Source organism: Oncorhynchus tshawytscha, linkage group LG18 (assembly GCF_018296145.1).
Source record: "Oncorhynchus tshawytscha isolate Ot180627B linkage group LG18, Otsh_v2.0, whole genome shotgun sequence".
Taxonomy (NCBI): Eukaryota; Metazoa; Chordata; class Actinopteri; order Salmoniformes; family Salmonidae; genus Oncorhynchus; species Oncorhynchus tshawytscha.
This window is the reverse complement of record NC_056446.1, coordinates 18,115,251-18,133,669: the sequence shown is the minus strand read 5'-3', so window position 1 is coordinate 18,133,669 and position 18,419 is coordinate 18,115,251. Positions and strand designations below refer to the sequence as shown.

At 45.6% G+C, this 18,419-nt stretch overlaps 1 protein-coding gene across 2 annotated transcripts in view; it reads left to right on the top strand.

The window, feature by feature from the left end:
* The first annotated feature begins 1,140 nt into the window (after positions 1-1,140).
* LOC112217627 (transcription factor HIVEP2) overlaps positions 1,141-18,419 on the top strand; it is an 88,419-nt gene continuing 71,140 nt past the window's right edge. The window contains exons 1-2 of one of the 2 annotated variants that reach the window (XM_042300744.1): positions 1,141-1,507; positions 10,644-10,709. The gene's annotated coding sequence lies outside the window, so the exon portion shown is untranslated. Of the gene's footprint in view, positions 1,508-9,997; positions 10,142-10,643; positions 10,710-18,419 lie in introns of those variants that run through there. The other variant, XM_042300743.1, reaches the window with a different exon arrangement.

Here is an 18,419-nt window from a genome sequence, read left to right as displayed (position 1 = left end):
GCATTTCGCTACACTCGCATTAACATCTGCTAACCATGTGTATGTGACAAATAAAATTTGATTTGATTTGATTTGAGAGGAGCCGACTTCGGTGGAAGTCATGACAATGGCACACATACACAATCCATGTCTCAATTGTTTCAAGGTGTCTAAAAATCCTTCTTTAACCTGTCTCCTCCCCTTCATCTACACTGATTTGATGTGGATTTAACAAGTGACATCAATAAGGGATCATGTCTTTCACCTGGATTCACCTGGTCAGTCTATGTCATGGAAAGAGCAAAAGAGTGTTCTTAATGTTTTGTACGCTCCATGTATATACATACAAGACGCATGCACACACACGCCAACACATACTGGAGGAGTTACTGGCTAGCTACAAGTGGGTAGCTTAGCTAACGAACTAACTACGTCGGTGACACATCGATGACCCACCAAAGGCAAACCCCATTTCTGTTAGAAAAGACAAAGAGGAGGAGTTGGACAGTTTTTTGTGCCCAAAGTCGACTGTTAAAGCTAATTTCCTGAAATTCTACACATTTTAACATTGCTTACGAAGTGTTCATATGCTATTTGGGGGGCACCCAAACTCCAGGGGGGCCCTAATCTCCATTAAAAAAAAAAAGAATTATTGGGGGGTCGATTTGTTCTTAATATTGGGGGTGGACATGTAAGCCATTCCCTTGGCAATTTCGTCTATAGCACATTGAACCATGAGAATAAAGAGAACGTTTACACTGTGGTACACAGTAATTGCACTATGGTATATTTATTAATAGGATTTGCTAGAGACATATTTTCAAATTGGTCCTCGCATGAAATGTACCCTGGTCTGTCTGTCTGTCTGTCTGTCTGTCTGTCTGTCTGTCTGTCTGTCTGTCTGTCTGTCTGTCTGTCTGTCTGTCTGTCTGTCTGTCTGTCTGTCTGTCTGTCTGTCTGTCTGTCTGTTTGCGTGTCACGTCCCTGGGTGCGCTGCTTAGGGAGTTCCCTTTGTACAGAGCACGGAGGAGAGGGGGACGGGGCCGGATTCTCCATGTCCCTGTCCCTCTACCACCTCACACTGCCTCGCTCCACCGCTTCTTCCTCTCTCTCCCTAGGTCGCGCTGGGGGATCCGATGACGTCACGCACCAAACACACTGTCACATTCTCCTTCTCTCTCGTTCTCTCTCTCTCATCTTTTCTATTCTGGGAAGTAGTTCCACAAATAAACCCTGTGTCTCCCGATCGCAAACTCACGCTCTAAGCTTCGGCGTCTTCCTCAAAAACGGAAAAATCCTGTTGAAGAGCATTTTTTTACTGACAACTTTTCTTTATTTAGTGGCAGCATAAGGTTCGAGAATAGTCCTGCAGAAGTCGATCTTTGCTAATTTTGCTCGTTCTTGTGTTCTCGTGACGTTTTATCCGGCAATTAGCGAAGTGTCAAGAGCGTTGTCATAGGTTGTCATTTCTCTGGGATGTTAGGCTACCAGGACGTGGGGTTTTGCACGAAACTTTAAATGTGACACGGTAAGTGACTAAATATAAATGTCAGTTGACTTCCAGTGTACAATTTCGTTATTTTGTAACGAAAAATCTATTGTCTTTGTTCCGTTTATTATAATAGCTATGTGGGGATGGGGAATACCCAGCGCTTGCGCGCAGATTAGGAATGTTGCGTAATATCCTAAGGAATTTGCACAGCCAATGTAGTGGGCAAACGGTTTGTAAACCGATTAAGATGGATTCATGGCAGGAATCTTGTATTCTCTCTCCACGGAATAGTCAAGACCATGCACCTTTCTCTGTCACCTATTTGTATATTATTGTCTGTTATGTGCGTGTTGACTGTCGTGGTCTGTAATTTGATGTAGCCTACATCCTATGTTTCTGTGTGCTTGAATGTGTGTGTGTCTGTGAGAGGTATGGTGGGTGGTACACTAGCCCGTTCGGGGAATGTTCCATGACGTGTTCGCCGTCAAAAACGGGGCCCATTAAGGGGGTTCTCAGGCGCCTGCTTTTTTTACCCACTTTCTGGTGAAAATAATATGATTTCATGTTAAAAAAATAATGTAAAAAATAATTCGTAAGAGTTGACTTGTATTATCCATTACGTATGGATTACGAATGGGTTGTTTCTGCACCGGATTACCCAACTGCAGCATATGCACAGAGCTAGTAATGTTGAAAATTCAAATTTTCTCTTTAGCTTGTATTTTTTGTTTCATTGCCTAACAGTTATTTCCTCCCAACCATTTGGTCAACATGTATTTCTATTATATTATTTTCCTAATAGAAAGCACATTTTTCAATGGCTTTTTATAGAAAGATAGTTTAGAGAGATCTGTGCTCTTGCACATACAGTACCAGTCTTTAGGATGATACATTTTCATGTTTAACATCCTTCCTGGTTGTCCAATGTATGTTTGACTGATTGAACCCATGTCAATAATATTTACCTGCTGGGTCCTCAATCCATATTTCAGTCTGTCATCATGACAATGACAGGTGACTAAGTGATGTGTTTTTCATCATCAAAACAGAACTAACCATCAACATGTGATATATTTTCCCGTGAAACATTAATGGATGTGCTCAAAGGCTTTACATCCACGATAACAGTCTATTAACATGGTACCACAATTGAAGTCTACGTTACCCAGTGGCAGTTTTTGTTTCTCATACAGTACCTTCATTTGGATGTCCTACATTGCTTTAATGCAGATACAGCAATAACCTACTATCCCATCATTGTAATTCACCTTTGTTGAGCATGATCTGACTCTAAACGGATATCATTCAGGTTCGGCACCCACAGCCAAAGGCAGAGAGCAGTAGAGTGGCACTGTGGATAGCCAACAAACACTGAGCATGAATTCTAAAAGACCAACCTACATGCTGTACCATCTGTCCCACAGCGTTGTAGGAGAGGAGTGGGATATATTATGCCATACTGCACACATATTTTAGCGTGTCTTTCGCAGTACCAGCAACCTGATTGTGAGAGGAGGACGGTGAGGTTGTCAGCCTGGAATACAGAACGTAAGCAGTATGATATTGCTCAATTTCACAATGGTCACTTAGCAGTGGATGAAACCCTCTACTCATCTCTTTGTGTGTGGACTTTTTTGTATTGTGTCTCTGGTTAGGGAGCTGGTCTATTGTGAAGCTTTATTTCAGATCTACAGTACCTGTCACAATATACCGATAAGAGTCTTTCCTCTACTGACTGCACGGAGACACTGGACCATTTGACACCAGCAGCTTAATGATACAGTCAAATGTTCTGTGGTGGGGTAAATAAATAGTAGTCTAATGTCAATCTCTGCCTTTGAGCTACGGCCCTGAATACACACAGAACATGGAACACAGAACACAACACACAGCCTGGGAAGAGGAGATCTACTTTGCACCATTGTCATTATGGAAGATTCCCTCTCACCACTTAGTTTCAAAGACCAAACCATGCAACACATTTAATGACTTGATTACCCAGAGAGGGAATCGAGTTGGGAACGGAAGACCATGGTATCTAAAACTTGCTGTTACTAGTGGTTCTGCATGTATTATCTATAGTGGTGGCTGTAGTGTATATATCAGGAGACTGGGATGCTAGGATATTACTGAGCATGGATCCTAAGTATCTTTGCCTTCATGTCACCCTTCAGTGATGGGAAGATGACAGTGACTCACACCTGAGCTGTGTCTGGCCCCTTCTAAGTCCTCTAAGCAATCTTTCTGTCTAACTCTCTAACCTTTGTTGTTGTCCCCCCGTCCCAATCCCCATGGGGGTTCCCAAATAGGACTGTGATTTAGTGAATGACCTTTGCCTCCCTCCAGGCCTGAGTGCACACACTTTCTAGTAGGCTTAAATTGAAGATATGGCAAATAGGAGTGGCAATATTGTCCGCTATTATCCTTAGTAATTTTCCATCCAAGTTGTCAGACCCCGGTGGCTTGTCATTGTTGATAGAAAACAATCATTTTTTCACCTCTTCCACACTCACTTTACAGAATAAAAAATGACAATGCTTGTCTTTCATGATTTGACCAGATATACTTGGATGTGTAGTGTCAGCGTTTGTCGTTGGCATGTCATGCCTAAGTTTGCCAATTAGAAAAATAAATTAAGTATTTGGCAATATCAGTGGGTTTTGTGATGAATGTGCCATCTGTATGAAGGCACAAGGCGAGACCCAAATTCAGACACAGGAGGCAGATGGTTGGAGTCTTACAATGTTTATTAATCCAAAAGGGTAGGCAAGAGAATGGTTGTGGACAGGCAAAAAGGTCAAAACCAGATCAGAGTGGCAGACAGGCTCATGGTCAAGCAGGCGGGTACAAAGTCCAGAAACTGGCAAGGGTCAAAACCGGGAGGACTAGAAAAAGGAGAATACAAAAAGCAGGCGAATGGGAAACATACAAGACGAACTGGCACAGAGAGACAGGAAACACAGGGATAAATACACTGGGGAAAATAAGCAACACCTGGAGGGGGTGGAGACAAACACAAGGACAGGTGAAACAGATCAGGGCGTGACAATCTGTTTCAATGATTGAGCTGAGTTTTATTTTTCCCCCAAAATGTCATTTAAGATGCTCCAAAGCTTTTTACTATCATTCTTTATATAATTTATCTTTGTTTCATAGTATGGTTTCTTCTTATTTTTATTCAGTTTAGTCATATGATTTTCTCAATTTGCAGTAAGTTTGCCAATCGGTTGTTCTTCCATACTTACTTGCCATACCTTTTGCCTCATGCTTCTCAACCATACAATTTTGGGTTTACTACCATTTTTATTGTTCAGAGATGTGGTGGGTACTCTCTTCGTTCGCAGGACTTTATCCTGCAAACTGTTCCAAATGTCCAAACTGAATTTGGTAAAAGGGCTTTTATGTACTCTGCGCCATCGGCTTGGAACACCTTACAAAATACTTTTAAACTGGAAGAACTTGTCCCGATTGGTGTTTATAAATCAGGATTTTGAGGCTGATTCCCTGACCTGTCAATGTTTTTAATTTGCTGTTTTATGATTGTGTTATACTCTTGTGAATTCTATGGTTTTTACTAGATTACTTGTAGTTTATCATGTTGTCTGTCTGTAATTGTGTAATGACTTTGTGCTGCCTATCTTGGCTTGGTCGCTCTTGAAAAATATATTTCAAATCTCAATGATCCCTTCCTTGTAAAAAAAAAAAAAATTCCTCATCAATCCAAGGGGAGTTAGCAGTTTAGCAGTTTTTACAGTCATTTTCTTAATGGGTGCATGCTTCTTAGTACCCGGAATACTAAGAATACCAAGTGCAGGATCTGGTTGCTAGTCATTACACACCACAGACCAGCAAATATTCTTTACATCTTCAACATAAGAATCACTACAAATCTTATTGTATGACCTCTTTTACACTATATTAGGCCCAGCCTTTGGAACTTTAATGAGGACACAGAGGTCCAAGCACCAGGATGACCTTCAGACTAGTCGGTCCCTTTGATCTCAGTGTGGCATTGTGGATCCAAATCATATTCAAATGTATGAGATGGTCAGAGATGAGTCAAATGGTTAGAGATGGGTCATTGTGACCGTGTAGTTGTGGCTGTTTGTCCAGGGTGTACTGCAATGGGTATGTAGGTCTGTGGTGTTGCTTGCATTACGCTAGAAATGTTTTCACGTCACAATACACTCAGACACCTGTGTCCTACATCTGACGCCATGGAAATGCCAGTAACTCTGAAAACAGCACAGGATCCTGACCTTGGCTTGAAATCTTCACAATCATGTGATCACAATAACAAAAACAGCGTTGACACAGGTGACTCGATGTTCAGGTTCCCCCCTCTACAGTATCTTTATGTAAGGTGTGTGTGTGTGTGTGTGTGATAGTGTGTATTTATATAAACAGTGTTTTCTGTAAGTACATGGATTAGCCAACCAAATATAAAAATTAACCCCGGGCGGGAGAACAAGCCCTATTTTTGTGGCCTCTGGTACATTCGAATGCCTTGATTCCATATGAAATACCCATATTGGTCAAATGAGTTGTGTTATTGAGAAGAAAGACATTATTTTACAATTAAAATGACTGAAAATGTATGATTTCAGTATGCTAGTTGTTTTAGGCCTATATGATCAGGACTATTAAACCAGTCTTCTCTTGAGATTAAAGTCATATTTATACTGAGCAATGAACTCAACATGGTAGCAATTTCAAAGATTTAGTTACAGTTCATATAAGGAAATCAGTCAATTGAAATAAATCAATTAGGACCTAATCTATGGATTTCACATGACTGGGACTTGGTGAGGATGACCAGCACACAGATGAACTTCTCAGAGATGGTTTCTGACAGTTTGTGCAAAAATTATTCAGTTGTGCAAACCCACAGTTTCATCAGCTGTCCGGGTGGCTGGTCTCAGACGATCCCGCAGGTGAAGGAGCCGAATGTTGAGGTCCTGGGCTGGCATGGTTACACGTGGTCTGCGGTTGTGAGGCCGGTTGGACGTACTGCCAAATTCTCTAAAATGATGTTGGATGGAGCTTATGGTACAGAAATGAACATTCAACTCTCTGGCAACAGCTCAGGTAGACATTCCTGCAGTCAACATGCCTATTACACACTCCCTCAAAACATGAGACATCTGTGGGACTGTGTTGTGTAACAAAACAGCACATTTTAGAGTGGCCTTTTATTTCCCCCAGCACAAGGTGCACATGTGCAATTATCATGCTGTTTAGTCACCTTATTGACATGCCGCACCTGTCAGCTGGTTGGATTATCTTAATGTTGGAGAAATGCTCACTAACAAGGAGGTAAACAAATGTGTGCACAACATTTGAGAGAAATACGCTTTTTATGTGTATGTTTTATTTCAGCTCATTTAACACAGGTCCAACACTTCACATGTTACATTTATATTTTGAATCAGTGTACATTGTTACTGCAATATATGAATTGCCACATTGATGCATGTTCTTCAAATAATGTATTGTATTGACTCTGCTGCTGTGGACACATAGTGTAAGAAAACCAATGTAATTTTGTAATTTGGGTGAACTATCCCTCTGACAGTTTGGCCTGTCAATCAATCACTGTCCGTGGGATTGTCAGGGGAGGGGGCAGGATGTTTATAAATCACAGAGTTAGGGTTTCAGATCTGTCAATTAGTCACTGTGGGTGGGACTTTGAGGGAAGACATTAGATTAGTAATACTGTCAGAAAAACTAGTCTAGTCTACTCATTAAATTTAATGTATTGTGTAAAAAACTGAATCTAATCTACTGTTCCAATTGAGTTTGTGGCAAAACCTAAGAAAAAAGGTTGTGAGAAACAACATGTGTAAATTCACATGGAGCTGACTGCGGCCAACTAGAACGCACAAAAAAATAACACAGTTACTGAGAGGCGGTGACAGACAGCAGACTAACAAATCTTCACTCGCTTAGTGACTGACAGGCGCCTGTCCTATCAATAGATCACTAGAAGATGTTTGGCTTCCCAATGAGCAAGGGCTATTTTGTTTCAAGGTTCCGTTGGTCCCATAGTGACAAATGACATTGTTTTGATAGCAACGTTGCTATGTTAGAATCAGCTATTTAAAAATTTCTTTTTTTAAATTTAACTACGCAAGTCAGTTAAGAACAAATTCTTATTTACAATGACTGCCTACCCTGGCCAAACCCGGACGACGCTAGGCCGATTGTGCACTGCCCTATGGGACTCCCAATAACGGCCGGATGTGACACAGCCTGGATTCAAACCAGGGACTGTTGTGACACCTCTTGCACTGAGATGCAGTGGGTATGGGTAGCTACCGCGAGAGTTTGGACTTCTATCAATGTTAAGATGAGAGAAGTAGCTAGCTAGGACACCGGTAGAAAGTGTAATTCGCCACCCCGGAAATAGCTAGTTATTTTCCATTTGTTGACAAACAGTTTTCCATAACTGCTGGCTAGCTTCCTTAGCCTGCAGGAAGTCATTTGTAACTGTGGACCCCGTGCAAATTGGGTAGCATGATCACGGGCTACTCAATTCGCGCGGGGTCCATTGTTAGTGAGGATTTAACAGAAATCCAATCTCCTGTGGTAGCTATCCATAGTTGACGCTAACGTAGCTATCAAAACAATGTCATTCGTCACTATGAGGCCAGCGGAACCTTGCTAACAAAGGACTCTGTGCATACTGGGTGGCCCGTACTCATTGGCTAGCCACCGATGCATGTCGTTCATTCTAGCGGGAGTAGGCTATACAGACTTTTCTGACTAGTGAATTTAAACTTTTAAATGAAAGTAAGCCTAGTTAATAAATGAGGTGGAAAAAGTAGCCGGCTGACAATGAGTCTGTTATCGGCTATTTAGCCGACCGCCGTCGATTATGGAAAACATTGTGTGAACCCCAGCAGTGTGTATGTGTTCCTCCTCACAGCTCTCAGGCCCCAGAGGTAAGGTGATAGGGCCACCTGTGACCGGGTCCCTGAGAGGGGCCCTTTGAATTATTCACCGGCACCGTGCTCCCTGCACCGTATACAGTTAATGGGCTGACGCGGTTCAGTGGTTCACCCTGCTCTGTGGTTTCCCCTATTAGCTGCACATGTACACCTGCAGAGCTAGGAGGCAGGGGAGGGGAGGGGAAGAAAGGGAGAAGAGGGGGGGAGGGAGAGAGGAGGGGGTGATATGTAGCGCTGACTACAGCTCCCCTGGAGCAGCAGTGGAACAAGGAGGAAATGGCAGTGGTAACCAAGGCGACCCCCTCCCTCACTCTTTCTCTCTACAAGGATGCTTTGTTGAGCCAACGCTGGGCTAACAGAATGTGCCTCCTGTTGCCCTCCTCGAGTGTCGTTTGGCCCATGTTTGCGTAGGGTCTGCCGGGCCGGGCTTCCGAAGAAAATTACCCTCAGATGGCTTGAAATAAGTGGTGGAGGGAAATTGCAACAGTAGGAAGCTTGATAACATCTGCACCTGTGCTCCGTGGCTGTAGCCCAGTGCAAAACCATAGCAGGCTGTTCAAGGCTAATGGAAGAGAGTAGTCCTTCAAAAGAGAAAGACAGAATTGGTGAAAAAACATGTAATTTGTACGCCTACTAGTTGTATTCTCCCTCTTGTGTATCATGACACACTTTCCTTAAAAGGGAAAAGCCTGCATACATATACTTGTAGATTCTTGGCGTATTTACTTTCCTTAAATGAACGGGTTTTCTCTGAATAAAGTGTTGATTTACAGTGTAATTGGCCCTAGCTGGGTATCAGTGCAGACAGGCACAGTGTGGCCGGATGGGGCTATTCACAGCTGAGTAATGACACTCCTCCTCAGATGCTGTCATGGACCACATTGACTATAACCGCATAATGGATCAGTGTGACACACATGCACATGCACACCCACCCACACACAGGGCTATATGTCTTCTAAATGTGAACCCCTGTCAATGGAGCAGGACATGGCCACTTAGGAAACAGAGGGGCAGCAGTGCAGGCACATTCTGACAGAGAGTCAACACATGGAGTAGTCTTTGTGCTGTTGTCCTCCTGCTACTCCTCCTCCTCTGGGTGACTGAAAGGAGTGTATCTCCTCCGCCGGCTGTGCTGATGCCCTGGAGGAGTGTGAACGCTGTGTGACGTCCTCGCTAGTCACTTGCCCTGGCTGCACAACAGGAAACACTCATGGCCTCCTCCTTCCTGCTCTCAGAAAGAGGTAGTCTCTCTCCCTTTCCCCCGATTTCTTTCTTTTCTTTTGCTTTCTGCAGCGGTAAAACCAGCTGAGACCTACTTTTATGGCTGCACTCTGCCAGCCAGCAGCCACTGATGGTGTGTCACTGGCTCGATTTATTCCTCCTCCGCTCCCAGCCAGCCAATCAGACCACAGCTGCTTATGCTAAAGAAATATGATAATTTTTTTCTCCCGCTCTGCTCCCGCCTCTGAGCAGCGAGCAGTGCTAGAGGCAGAGAGAGAGTGAGCAGGCAAGCTAGAGAGAGAGAGAGAGAGAGAGAGAGTGAGGGAGGGAGGGAGGGCTGCAGACAGTAGAAGGGAATAGTTCTTATTCTCAGAGCCGTGTGAACGGCGCTCGTAGAGGCTTGTGCGACTTGGACTCTGTGGCTGTGATTTCTACCCCCCGCCCCTCTCCCCTAAGGCTCCCCATCGCTGAAGGGATGCAGAGGACACCGTGTCAGGTGGGCTGCTGTGAGGCTTGGCTCTGGAATACTGCTGAATAATGTCGGGAGAGAGATAGATTTGAAGGAAGCGAGATAAAGAGAGAGTGATACAGAGAGAGAGAGAGAGAGAGGTCTTGTCAGTGTGTTTCGGTGCTGCTCTTGTCACCTGCCTCTCGTCAGCCAAGGAGGTGAGGTGACATCACAGTGACTATGTAGGACAGAGGACGGGGCACAGAGGACAGGGGTGAGAGCAGAGAGGGTCTCTCAGGGATGGTGGTAGAGGCTCCACCACGCCACCTGAAGGAGAAAGAGGAGCGCAGCAGGCTGACAGGCACAGATACATAGAAGAAAAGTGTGGCGAGCAGGTTCACTGTTCACTTTGTGCAGAATATACATGAATACCAATTTACAATTTCACTGTGTTTGTCTGGGATTTGGGTGGTATTTGTGCATGGTCATGCACGTTTAGCCACTAGTCTTTATATTCTGACAGCCCGTTTTCTCTCTCTCCCGATCACAGAGTGTGTGAAGAGGGTGTGTGCCTGGATAACTTTGCCAGGGAGAAGAAGTCTGACAAATCCCAGAGGTATGTTCCCATACTGTACTCTACTGACTGTACCGTTTTTCATCTGTATATCTCTGGTCAGCCATTTCCATCGTTCTTTACACAGGACAGGAGCTCCATCATAGAAGGGACAGCTCGCTAGAGGTGTTAACGTGGGAATTTCTGTCTAAAAGTGAGAGATCTTTAACAGAACCAATGAAGCCGTTTTTCTTTTTCGCATAATACCCATCATTAGAGGGTAAAATGGCAGTCCCTTTGTCTGATAGACGGGTTAGAATGAGGTGTAATGTAGTTATTTTGTAGAATTATTCTCAATGTCACTGCTGAATACCATGGTAACCAAATGACTCCGTTAATATTCTTTTGCCAAGAGTATAATATCCTAAATTTAGAATGTTTTTTTTTGTGTGTGCGCTTTTTCCCACATTAACATATTAATGCCGCTAGACTAATTATGGTGCAATTATTTCTATGCAATGGGCTTGATAAAAGAAACAGTCGGCGTCAGATGATGTTGTTGACGCTGTTGACAACGTGCAGCAATGTAGCCTTTGAAGGTTTAAAGAGCGTCCTTCTGTCACTCGTGTCACCGTGTCATATCCTGTTCCTTTATACGTCTCTCTCTCTCTCTCTCTCTCTCTCTCTCTCTACTGCTTCCCTTTATACATCTCTCTCTCTCTCTCTCTCTCTCTCTCTCTCTCTCTCTCTCTACTGCTTCCCTTTATACATCTCTCTCTCTCTCTCTCTCTCTCTCTCTCTCTCTCTCTCTCTACTGCTTCCCTTTATACCTTGTTGAGGAGGTAGTGTGTATTCCAGCTGCAGCACAGTTCTTTGACTGACTGAGGCTCTCAGTGGGGCTGCAGATAGAAAAATACATGTAAAACACTGATAACCATCACACTCTGCTGAGTTTGTGTGTGTGTGTGTGTGTGTGGGTGCGCCCGCCCCACACGTCCGTCAGTGTTAATGTGTGAATGTCAGCATCTCGTCGTCCCCGGTTCACACAGGAAGTGGGAGTGACAGTGTGGGGGTGTTTCAGTGCTACCTGTGGCTGCGAATCGGGGTGACAAGCCTGGCAGTGCCAGTGCAGTGCACAGGCAGGGAGAAATGTCACTAATTGCACAACTTTGTGTGGCAAGTTGCTCAACAATAGAAAAGAGAGACTTCTTCCCTTCATGTTTGAAAAGGAGAGCTTTACAGTTCTTGAAATGACTATGGTTTTATCGATACGTTATTAAATATTATATTGCAATAGAATTTGATACCGTTTATTACTTCAATATTTTTTCCACATCATTTTGTACCATATAGTAAACTCTGGGTTGGTAACTGTTTATTTTCCCTGCAGACACAATCCAATGGTATTAAGTGCTTAGTCGGTTAAAAGGAATTTATAATCTTGTTTCTCTCCGCCTTGGGATCTGTCATCATGCAATGTTTATGTTTCTGAGCTCTATTTTTCTAAGATGACAGGAGAGCACTGTAGTAGAGCCCTCCAGTTGTTGTTTCATCTGCTAATTGGAGATTCATGCAACCCCCTGGAAAACTGTGGGATCCAAAATGGCGTCCAGTGAGTCAGCTGAGCAGCAGGAGCTGTCAACAGCCGGGAGGGGTTAGACATCGGTTCGTCAAAGTTCAATATAGCAGATATTGGGGGTGCAACTGAAGCTTTTAGTGGAGTGGGACGCATGGTGTTTTGGGAGGGAAGACGTGGGAGAAGACGTCAGTCCTGAACAGTTTATGGAGGCTCTCTGTATTTAGGTCATGTTCTGTCCAATGGAAAATAGTTTCCATGGGTCTTCAGTGTAGACAGACAGACAGGGAAGTAGAATTTATACAGTCTTGCCTGCGGGTGTATAGCCATAACCCCTCCCTCCCACAGAGCACCAATGGACTCTCACACATAAGTGGGGTGAGCTTAATGTGTTATAATTTATGAATAGTGGCTTGATACATGGTAACATTCATATTATTATGCCAAATTATTATCAATACCTATGTTCATTGTCCAGTGACTTCTTGTTTCCGAAGCAGTATGTTAACCATTAAGGTATATTTACTCATAGACGGTGCTTGCATTGTACAAGTGACAGTCGTGTCTCGCAGTACCTTCCTTCTGCTGTTATCCATAGCTTCATGTTCCCAGTGGAACTGCCTGCCATGCTTACAGGTCAACCATGGCCACTCTGGCCCTGCTGTCACCCCAGCCCAGCCACGCACCCAGGAGGCTCATGCGAGGTAGGATTTGAGTTACACTGGTGCTTATTTCGTATTCAACAGGAAACACTCCCACCCCACATCCATGTCGACAAGAGTCTGTCTACTGTGAAGTTTAATCCCCATAGGAGAGTGTCTACTGTAGCAGAAGGTCAGACTACCATGCGCTGGGTCAGATAAGGCTTCTCTGGTCTACTCTCCCCTTTGGTGTAGTAGTCTCCATGTGCAGTGTCATACAGGCATACAGAGGTGGAGGTGGCTCAGCTCTGTGGCCTGTCACGCGATGCCCTTGAGTTCAGTGCTCTCACTGTTTGTCATGCGGCATCGGCCCAGCCAGCTCAACTCCCTCTGAAAGCAGCGGGGTTCTGTCAGCACCGCCATCTTCAGCCCTAAGCCCAGAGAAAGGTCAATGCTGCCAGGCGGGAGGATCGGACCAAGGTGCTGGGGCTCAGACACTCACACACCTGGCAGGGAGAGCTCGGACACAGAGAGAGATCTGCAGCTACGCTGGTCACCAGGGCTAAACCCCATAATGAGCCGTCGGCTCCCTACTAGCTCAGATCAGCTCCCGTCTCCCTGAAGCAGACACATTTAGGTACATCATTTTGGGTTGGTGGGATTTAACAATCCACACGTAGACTTTCTAGGTAAGTAGGTGTGGGTTATAGGGTAAGACCATGAGACCTCTGGCGCAGTTGGAGTGTGTGTGTGTCTGTGTGTGTCTGTGTATGCCTGTGTGTGTCTGTGTATGCCTGTGTGTGTGGTTATGCCTGTGTGTGTGGTTATGCCTGTGTGTGTGGTTATGCCTGTGTGTGTGGTTATACCTGTGTGTGTGGAAGGGCTCCAGGCGTAGAAGTGTTGTCAAGCTGCCGTGTCCCCTCTGACCGTATGGCCATGGGGAGTCCCAGCAGGAGAGGAGAGCAGGCAGCTTACCACAGCTATAACGTGCTAAAGCAAACCCAGGCACAGCAACACACTTATTGAATACTGGGCCCCCAAGCCCTCCCTGGCCTCCACTGGACAGCCAAGCCTAGTAGGAATCTACCCGACACTATGACTGGGCTGTCTTTAGGGTTTCAGTCTACAGCATCACTGCCATAAACCACCACCAAAGACCGAAACCAAAAACCTAAACATCGATCTCCCTCGTCATCCAAAATAAAAGGGTCCACTCCAAGAGAAACACACAGCCATATTCATAAGTGGCCAAAGAAAATGGCCGGCCACTTTATGAACCACAGCAGGCATTCCGAAAGCTTGTCATGGACTGGGGAGCTGAGGGGGGAGGAAAATAGATGAGCGCTATTGGTCAGCCCGGCATTTGCTTTGATTCAAGCTGCCGGCGTGGTAGACAATAGATAGAAAAAGAGAGCCCTAAAGTAGAAAGACACATTCTGTTACTATGGGAACCCTCAGCACGCGGCTCAGCACGTCCTTGGCAGAATCAGATTGAGAGTGTAACAGTATGGACGTACGGGGCTGAACAAGGGTGAGGAGAGGAGGGGGGCGCTCAGCCTGTGAAACAGCTGTGGCCAAATATATTCACCCCCGGGGGGGTTAAATATGGCTGCTAAGAATTAAGGCCCACGTGATTGCCCTGTGTGCACACAACGTCTGCCTCTCATGTAGGTACTCACAAGCCCAACACGTCAGTTAACTAGAAAGATAACCTCCCCCCTTTCTCCTTAGCCCTCCCTCCCTCTGACTGTCTCTCTCTCTCATTCTACTTCTCTATTGATTGGATACATTAACAATTGATATCCAGGAGTCAGGAGCAGTGGCTAGACTGATGGCTGTGCTAATGTGAGGAGGTTGTTAGCTGGCTCCCGGCTGCTGCTGCTGACTAATTGTGTTGTCTGGGTTTCACCTTCATCAACACACGAGGGATAGGTGAGCAGTCGATATGTTGTAGCACAGCGCGAGCTGCTATTTTGCCTGTTCATGCTGGTGTACACAGGGGGCAGCAGCATGCCAAAACGCTGCGTCTGCATCGGTGTGGACTTAGAACAAGAGCTCTGCTCGGCGTGTGTGCAGGAGTCTTGTCAGATCTGGAGCGGAGCTCACACACATCTATGGACATGTTCAGTTTCTAACACATGCACGTTCATAAATCAAATCAAATCAAATGTTATTTGTCACATACACATGGTTAGCAGATGTTAATGCGAGTGTAGCAAAATGCTTGTACAGAACCATGATCACGTAGACTCATATGCAGGGAATTGAACGGTGTGTGTACACATACACTTAAAAGTCACATTTATTCCCTAGCCACCACGTGAACACGATCTCTGCTAATAAGCAACTAGTCTCACACAAAAAAAAAAAGCGCTCCGCACATCGGTACATCTCCGTGAGTCCACACCCATTCACCCCTGTTCACCCACATGAACCCATTATTCTGAGTTGTATTGTTGTTACCGTCATTTTGTCCTTTCACTCTGTGTCCATGGGGAGGAAAATACATGGATGTCACCCACACACACACACACACACACAGTGATCCATTTCCCTTTGGTGCTGGGGGGATAGATAACAGAGCATTTTAATGGATGGATTGAAGCGTCGCTGAGTACCAGTTTGCTTGTTCCCATTTCATGCAGCTACCCAGATGTCCTTGGGCAGGCCTTATGTCCTTAGTCAAAGCACATGGAAAGCAGTGTTTGGGGATGAGGAAACGGACGGTGCTGCGGCTCAGTACAGTAAAGGCATAGCGAAGCACGGTTTCATTTCCTCTTCCTCTTCACCGCACATGCAAATGATGCGCTCACAAACTCACGTCTGTGCAGCCATGCACACTTCCTGTTTAGGGAAGCTGCGGAAGCGTGCAGAGTTTGCGTCGGTCCGTCCTGATGAGAGAGATGGAGGGGGAGACCAAGTAGGGCTGGAGTGATTGCACCCACCAAGATACGCAGACCTGCCCCCTGCCTACCCCTTACCTCCACTCTACCTCCTCTGTCTTCCCACACATGCTGAAGGGGGTCTTGATTAGGTACGGACTGGTACGACCTGAGTGTAACCTGTGGGTCCTGAAAAGCCCATACCATTGCTTACCTCAGTCTCCCAGCTATAGTGTTGATAGACAGTAAGCTGTATCACAACATTTACGTGGGCATTTTAGTCATTTAGCAGATGCTCTTATGTAGAGCGACTTACAGTAAGTGCATTCATCTTAAGATAGTACATTTTTCCTCAATAAAGTAGCTACCAGCAAAGTCAGTGCTAGAAGGGAAAAGTGTAAAGTGCGAGTGTTAGTTCACAAAAGGCAAGGGTGAAGATGGATCTGACAAGCTATATCCTGTGTTACTATATCATTAGTGCAGTACACTACAGTTCTACCATAACCCACCACTACAGCCAGACCAGTCTAGGTGGTACGGACTGACTGGACCAAAGAGGGATGATGAGCTACAGTAGGCTGCAGAGCTGTGCTCTCCAACCCTTAAGCCCCCCTCTGTCTGTCTCCCTGGACCCCTGCCTGCCTGCCTGACTGCCTGACTGCCTGCTGCATAGAGGACACTCCACAAAGGGATCCTCATCTCACACCTGTTCCTCCCTGCAACCGTGAGCTTGATCCCCCTGTCTGATCTCTCTCTCTCCCCTCTCTCTCTCTCTCTCTCTCTCTCTCTCTCTCTCTCTCTCTCTCTCTCTCTCTCTCTCTCTCTCTCTCTCTCTCTCTCTCTCTCTCTCTCTCTCTCTCTCTCTCTCTTTTGCCATGGCAGAACAGGTGGCGGGCTCTCAGGAAGAACCAGTTGGTCTCCCGGAGCCCGCAGCTCTGCCAGGCGGTGACTCGCAGGAAGAAAGTGCTCCCCGGAGCCCGCAGCTGTGCCAGGCGGTGACTAAAGTGCTACTTCACTACGCCCACGCTCTCTAAAGAGCAAATGGCAGGAGTGTCACTCGTTAGCTCGCTCTGCTCGCTGAGTGCCGATGGAAGTCTGGGGACCGAGAGAGGGGGTGCGGGCAGGAGAAGGAGGAGATAGAAGCGGGGAGGGTGTTAAGGGGCGGTGGGGACTGACTGAGGTACATGATTTTCTAGGAGAGAGAGAGATTAGTCGTTTTTTCAACAAAAAAATCCCACTAATTTCAGGCACTTACACGTGAAAGAGGAGAGAGAAAAAAAAACGTTTTTCCGCCCAGTGAGATTTGTATGAATGGTAAAGGTTTGCCATTGTCACCACTTCCTGCTTGTGTGTCCTGCTACTGGAAGGTTGTCATTTTATTCTCAGCATGACTGAACTCTCAGTCCTTTACATGGACACATGTGAGTTTGTGTGTGCACGTGTTTGTGATTGCATGTGTCTGTGCGTGAGCCTGTGCGTGAGCCCTACAGGACAGTGCTGCCTGCTGAGGAGATGGATACAGCCCCTCTGACATTGCCATATTTGCACTTCCTCTCTCTCCATCTCTTAATCTGGCCTGTCTGCCATTAGCCGACCCCTTGCTGTTCAGCCTCATTCAGATTGCCTTTCACTGCGTTAACCAGAGGAGGGAGAGAGGAGAGAGACGTGAAAGCCGGACAGACGGTGTCTCTTCTCTTTATTGACTCCAATGATGAGATGATGGGAAGATGACGATGATACTCATCCACTCTGCAGTCAGAGGCAGGAACCATGGATGTGTCACAGTATTTGATTAGCCACAGTTGGCCACTCAGCCTGAAGCACTCCTTACACCCTTACCTCACACCAGACCAAGATGTTTGTTTTCATTTGGGGTGGGGGGGGTGGGGGGTGAAAAAGGTCAATAGCTAGGAAGATGTGACACTGAAAGTCGGAGCCTGGTTTAGCTCACATGGCAACATCACGTCAAACGCCTATAAAGTGCTGACGAAGTAGCAGGCCAGTGTACAAACCCAGGAGAAGCATCCCTCTGTGCGCGCAAGTGTGTGTGTGTGTGTGTGTGTGTGTGTGTATATATGTGTGTGTACGTGCTCTCTCCACTATCCTCCAGCCTCCTTCTCTGGCTCTTATATAATACCCTCTTTAGCCCAGAGTGTATTGACATGTATGGGATGAGAGTGGCAGGGGATTGGACTTTTCTATTAGCCCTCAGGATTAGCTAGCGCTCGCTAGCTCCCAGCTTAGCTCCCAGCTCCCATCACAGGCAGCCAGGGCATTAAAGAGAAATCTCTACATCACCAAAGTCGTCATGAATTTGTAAGGACCCCAGAAAAACATGTTTTGAATGCTGAATTTCAATACTGATGCTAGAACTTCAAGCAAACAGACAAACAAATTGACAAGAAACCTAAGTAGGCCAATATTATTCGTCCATTTTTTTGCGATGGGTGCTTTTGATAAGTTATATGTACGATATGCGTGTCTTTGCATGTGATTATAGCTGACTCTCCCTCTTGCCTGGAGAGGTTGCCTTTTCCGCCTGTGTGTGTGTTTGTGTGTGTGTGTGTTGCCATCCATCACAGAGCTGGGCCCTTGATCACAGGGCTGGCAGTCTTCAGACGTCTTCAGCACTGAATCTACTGTGAAGCGCAGTGTCAGAGGTTCTGATGAATAC